The sequence below is a fragment of the Nematolebias whitei genome, chromosome 17 (assembly GCF_014905685.2).
Source record: "Nematolebias whitei isolate Nwh7 chromosome 17, NemWhi1, whole genome shotgun sequence".
NCBI lineage: Eukaryota > Metazoa > Chordata > Actinopteri > Cyprinodontiformes > Rivulidae > Nematolebias > Nematolebias whitei.
The window spans coordinates 19,744,028-19,750,513 of NC_056514.1; positions in this window are offsets into that span (position 1 = coordinate 19,744,028).

Consider the following 6,486-nt stretch of genomic DNA (forward strand, 5'->3'; position numbering starts at 1 on the left):
TATATATAAAACTAGTGCTAATTACAAATAAGGACCAGTGACAGTGTGCAGGGCAGGCTGAGCTTGTTTGGGATGTTATACCAATTCCATGTCTATTTCTTTATTCTTATATTGTACTGTTTTGCATTCATTCTGTGTTTTGCCTTTGAACATTTCTCTTTAAAACCTCCCTCCACCCTCATTCGCTCCACCCTGGGCTCTGAGCAAGGCCCTTAACCTGTTAAAATCTGCTCCCTAAACAGATCTTTTTTGAAAATGAGTTCTCGTGGCTCAATGAGACTACCTGTATAAATAAAGTGTCAATGAAAAAAAAAAGCCCACCAGTTGAAAAGTAAGAAATTATACATTTCCCTTTGCCTATCTGTGTGCGTTCATCTGTTTGCAGCTGTTAGCAAAATATCTCTTGCACCACAGGACAGGTTTTATTTAAACTCTCAGGAAGTCAAACTTTAAGATGTGGTTAATCATTGATGGCAAACATAAATAAAAGGCTCTAACACAGACATTGATCTACAGTTTGGTGTGAGTGTCCTCCCCAACACGTATCATGTGAACAAATGGTTCCAGGCTTGTCTAAAACATCAGCTTGCAAGGAGATGGGCGATATGCATTGCTTCAAGAAATGTTACTTTAATTTTTTGTTTAGTGATGTTATGATTCCTTGTTTTTTATGGTTTAAATTGACATTTTATTTAACATTTTCTTATTTCACCTCTCCTGTTCTGCTGACACCTTTACTTCCTCTTTTGCTTTGAAGTATCTGTTTCCTTGTCTGCATTGCCTTCCTCTGACCTGAATTTGTAATTAGTGCACCTGTTTCTTGCAACTCATCACCTCTTTACTGTGTTCACATGTGATTTCATGTTGTCTTTGTTCCAGTCAGTTTCTTGGCATCCTTTGTGCCTTTACCTTCAAGCATTATTTTGTGTATCCTGCTGTCATGTTGCTCTTTGTTTTATTCAGCATGAAGGAGTCACCCGTTTTGCTGCTTTGGGTCCTCAGCTCCACATTCACTGGTTGTATAGGATATTTGTGTGGAACTTCTAGAGGATCCTTTACTGTTTGGGTCCAAGTTTTAAGTGTTTTTCACATTCTGTAGTTACTTTGGCTAGATATTCTGCACAAATCAAAACATTTTCTGTTACTAAAATCAGAGCTTTGACTCAGAGTGTTTGATATCCATTTTTCTGTGGTTTTTATTGTTCCCCACAGTTGTCTGTTCACATTAAAAGAGACCTCATTCAGGGGCTGGACCCTTTCAGAACCATGGAGAGAGGCTATTGTTGTCTGAGACTATGGAGGTGAACAGGAGCCAGGTTCATACATGTGAGGTTATGTATCACACTCTAGGCCTGCGGGCCAGATGTGGCTTGCAAAGTCATTTTATGTGGCCCGCGAGAGCTTCAAAGGTCTGATTGTCGTATAATAAATAAGTCAAAAGGTGCACTGACAAACTACATTTCCCATAATGCATGCAGATAATGTTACTTGCGAAATAACCACATCCCACAACTAGATTGCAGTTTTTCTACATCATTATCATTTTCCAAACAAGTGGAATTGAGAAATGCAAACCATGATCCAAAAATGTCCAGGAAGAGAAAAATTGATGCAGATGGAAAGAAAGATGCGAAGGTGAATATATGTTTGTACTTCAAGGAGAGAAACTGATACTTGTGTTATGAGGCAGTGGGGGTCGTCAAAGGGTAAAATCTACGTCGGCGTTTTTACACCAAACACGGAGCTAAGTATGATAAAGTGAGACTTCAACCTTAATGTTGTTATTTTCAGTTTATTATACTTATTAAATGTCTTTTATTATATTGTTAAATTTGCAGCAATGTCTTTGTGATTACAGGTTTATGTTTATGCAGGCAAATGTTTTCTATAATACCATCTCTCATTAGTTGGATGTAAGACCCTTGCCAGGTGTGCAGCCATTAGTTTTTTGTAAAATGCTACACCAGTCACATCTTAGCAGCTCAGAGTTGTTGGTTGGACCATTCTACCCCCTTAAGTATGACAAAAAAAAGTTTAGAACAAAGTTAATGTCATAACTTGTTGTTTTTCCTTATTCACTTGGAAAGTTTGATCGTTGATTTATGGAGTAATGGGGGATTCATAACCTGGCAAATTAAAAGGTTTCATGTTATAACAGCAGACATATTTTTCTACATCTATGCAAATATATATGTAATATTTGCAAGTTGAGTAAGTAAAATATTCAGTTATTTAATATTAAAGGGTAATTACATTTATTTTAAATTACATTTAGTTAAATTTAGCTACATTTATACCGTCTTACAGTTAAGTCTGGCCCTTTGAGGGCAACCATTATGCTGATGTGGCCCTCGGTGGAAATTAGTTTGACACCCCTAGGTTAGTGAAAGTTTACATGCGTAAAATTCTTTGATTGGATTGAAATGTTTTCAGATTAAATAATCCGAATGTGTCATTTACATGGGCACAATCTGATCGTAACGAGTGTTTACATGCAGTGGGCTTTTATTCTGAATAGAAGTACTGATATGTGCAGAGTGGTAAACGTTCCTTAAAAAAAAAAAGAGAAGAAGAAGTTCTACTTCCATGACGAACGTAAACAAACCGGAGCGCCCAAAATGAACTGGCAACAGGTTTTAATGACGGTGGAGATGTTACTGCATTTCCTGATTGAGCTACAGGCAATACAGATAATTTTGAGCTCTTTCAAAGTTTCTAGTCGAAATGTGTCGTTCACCGACCAGATTTGTTTCAGGTGGAAATACGTGAGGTTGACAGGTCGCACATGCGCAGTCAGGTCAGTTTTCCACAATCGGAATAAAATGATCAGATTAAGTGTTTACATGCACACCGTTAGGATTATGAATCGGCATAAACCTCCCCTCTCATTCGGATTATAAATTAATTTGGATCAAGCTGAATCAGCAAAGAATAATCCGACGCATTTTTATTCCTAATGGCTGTTTAATCCGATTACTTATGTCCATGTAAACTTAGCTTTATTAACATTCAATGCTGATCTTTCATAACAATGTCAGTACTTCAAATAACTTAAAAAAAAAAGACAATTAAGGCCAAGTATGATTTTATTTAAAACTGTTTATTTTAAACATGTTTTCATTTGCTTTACTTCAACCATCCATTATCTTTACCCGCTTCTTCCTTTTTGGGTCACTGGTGCACATATCCAGCGGTCACTGTGCGAGAGGCGGGGGACATTTGGACATGTCTCCAGTCCAGCACAGGGACACATAGAGACAAACGAGGCAAACAACTGTTCACTCTCTCACTCACACCTAGAGACAATTTAGAGTTACCAATCAGTCTAACATGCATGTTTTTGGTCTGTGGGAGGAAACTGGAGTACCTGGAGAAAACCCACACATGCACAGAGAGAACATGTAAAATCCACTCAGAAAGGTCCTGGGCCAGGATTTGAACCGACAACCTTCTTGCTGAGCGGCAACAGCTCTACCAATTGAGCTACCTGTTTTACTTCAGTTTAGCTGAAATGTGTTTTTCCCCTTCACAATTTCATTTGGTCAAATAATGAATACAATAAAAGTTCCTTACATTAAATATTTTGAATTAATTCAACTTAAAAAAAAGTAGTTTCACACAGTTTGTCTTTATTACAAAATAGTTTAATTTGTCAGAAAAAAAAAACTATTGCAGGAGTCAAAGACTTGGCTATCAGTCTTCTCTGCAGCTTTCAGTTTTGGTTGATGGTTTTATGTTGCACTTGAGCTGCACATGCTCACATGCCTCTGCATGACACTGTAACTGTGGTTAACTTAAAACCACAAGTTGTAAGTTCTGCAGAAACCTGTTAATCACTGTGTGTTTGAATCAGGCGTGTTGAAGCAGCTAAACATTTAACACGTCCAGGATACTGACCCTCGGGGACCAAGACTGGATGCCACACATATAAAGTTTTGAACATTTTTTTGTTTGTTTTTTAATGCATAAATATCATTAATTAGAAAACTAATGCAAAAACACTGAAACACCCTAACTACTATTCAGTCATTATGTTTTAGTTTTCTTCTTCAGGTTCAATTTGGTACTCCTACAACTAAAACAAGAAAAACATACAAATGTGCAGCTCAATCCAGAAAGTGTTTGATATGGTATAAATTTAATTTATTCTGCCACACAAATAAAAAAGCAAAAAAAAAAAAAAGTTAAATGTAAAAATACTGAAAATATGTTTGCATACAAAATAAGATTTTGTCAAAAACAGGAAGCTCATTAGCTGAGGTGTGCTTCACACTAGAGCCAAATGTAACCTTTAAACAAGTTTAAACAAGTCACAGAAAGTTGGACTTTATACGACTGAAATAGTATTTTGGAAGATTTTATGATTTTTTTTATTTTTATTTTTACAATCACAGCTTAAATTTGTATTTTTTTTAAGATTTTCTCACAATATGCTGAACTTAAAGTCTCAACAAATGTCACACTATTATTTTGATAAAGCTCAGATTTTTGCAAATCAATCCTTTATTTTTAAATCCCACAAACTTTACACTTCTTTTACATTTTGGTGCTTTTGTCTTCTTTCACCCAGTGTGTCACTCACTGCTCAGGGACTTGAAGTTTTCCCTCAAATGCTTCCATCTAAACTCTGATTGACTACCATTGTATCTGAGACCCTACACCTCCAGTTCTCTTCAAAACTGGAGGTGTAGGGTCTTTTTCACTTGTCATATCTCCTGTATAAAATACAACAAAACTGACATGTGTGCCCCACAAACAGTACTCTTTGGGAATGTTTTCACTAAGACTTGTAGCTTTTGTACAGTGACCATTTAGCTGAGGTTTACTTTCTAGTCCGTGTTTATGTCAGGGAATGACTGACAGCTGTGTGGTCTCCATGATGAGTGTGTGTGTGTGTGTGTGTGTATGGGGGGGGGGGGGGGGGTCCTACTGCACTTCATCTAAACAATGACATTTTTTTAGTAATTTATTACAAAAATTAGTCCCGCCTTACTCTTTGACTTTAAACAAAGTTGATTAATGATGGAATTAGTTGCACTGGCACCTTTACAAAATAATAATAATAAAAATTAAAAAAAAAATTATATATATATATATATATATATATATATATATATATATATATATATTTATATATATATAATATTTTAAGGTTGTAGGTTATCCAGAGACCAGGTTTTTAGCTGATATCACAATGCAACCATTTATTCAACTCTCACATTGTAACGTATATTTTTCATCCCCATTACGAATAATTTTTCTATTTTTCCACAAAGAAATCAGGGTTTATGCTTTCCTTCTTTAATATAAGTGAAATACATGTTGGGGGCTGTGGTAGCTCAGTGGTCAGTGCTACAGTCTTCTAATAACTGAGGCTGCAGGTTTGAGCTCGTTTTTTCCCAAACCCACCTAGATATGATCATTTATCTGTAATTATAGGACTGAACCCGAAAGAAAATAAACTACTTTTTTAAAAACTATTTTTATTAAGCTTTAACTGTTTTTGTAAGCAAATCAGTTTGACATGATAGTTTTAAAAACATATTTCAAAGAAAGGAAGATATAAGATTTCTTGCTTCACCAAATGGACATTAACATACAAAATGTATAGATTGACAAATCAACTCTAAAGATAGGCTATTAAACAGATAAACAAATATATTTTTAGAGAAGAAATATTCGGAAAAATATAGAGCAAGGCAATTTTAATGAAACGCTCGCTTCGGCTTTTGTAGATGCTACAACTTCCTTCACCGCAGATCCTCACTCCCAATGTGGAGAGGTCAGTCCACCCTTTTCCAACTGAGGACCATGGCCATGGAGGTGCTGATCCTCGTCCCAGCTGCTTCACAACACGATGACACCAACAGTTTATATTAAACTATATCAAGTGGTGCAGTTTGCAATGTTTGCTCCGCTACTTTTTCCAAATGTATTGATGTGCAATTCTGAAATGCAGGTACACACTTAATGTAAACAAAGAATCAGAATCCATTAAAAATGTGGAAGCTTGAATCATGGTTAGCTACATTACACTGGAATTATCTGTCAACTAATATGGTGAAATCGAACAAGATCTATGAGAAACATTGAGGTGGACATGTGTCAAGAATAAATACGGAGGATCAAAACCATCGGCAGAACGCCTTAAAAACAGATCAGCCTTCAATCACTCAGCTTTTACTAAACTTAATCTAGACTAGGAGGTTTACACTTTCAATCTAACATATAATTTATATCTACACACTTTTCTTAACAAATCTGAGCATAAATTCTTGCCTATACGTCTCACAGAAACAGCTCTTCCATGGACATCTCCACTGTCACTTTGGTGTTTCTGTGGGAAAACAAACACGTGAACTGATGATAAATGTAATATTTAAGGACACATTAGCCACTGAATTATTAAAAATGTCTGATGATTTTGTTTATTTCATGATTTTTTTTTTTTTTGGACAGGTATTTGTGACGTCCTTTAATCTCTGA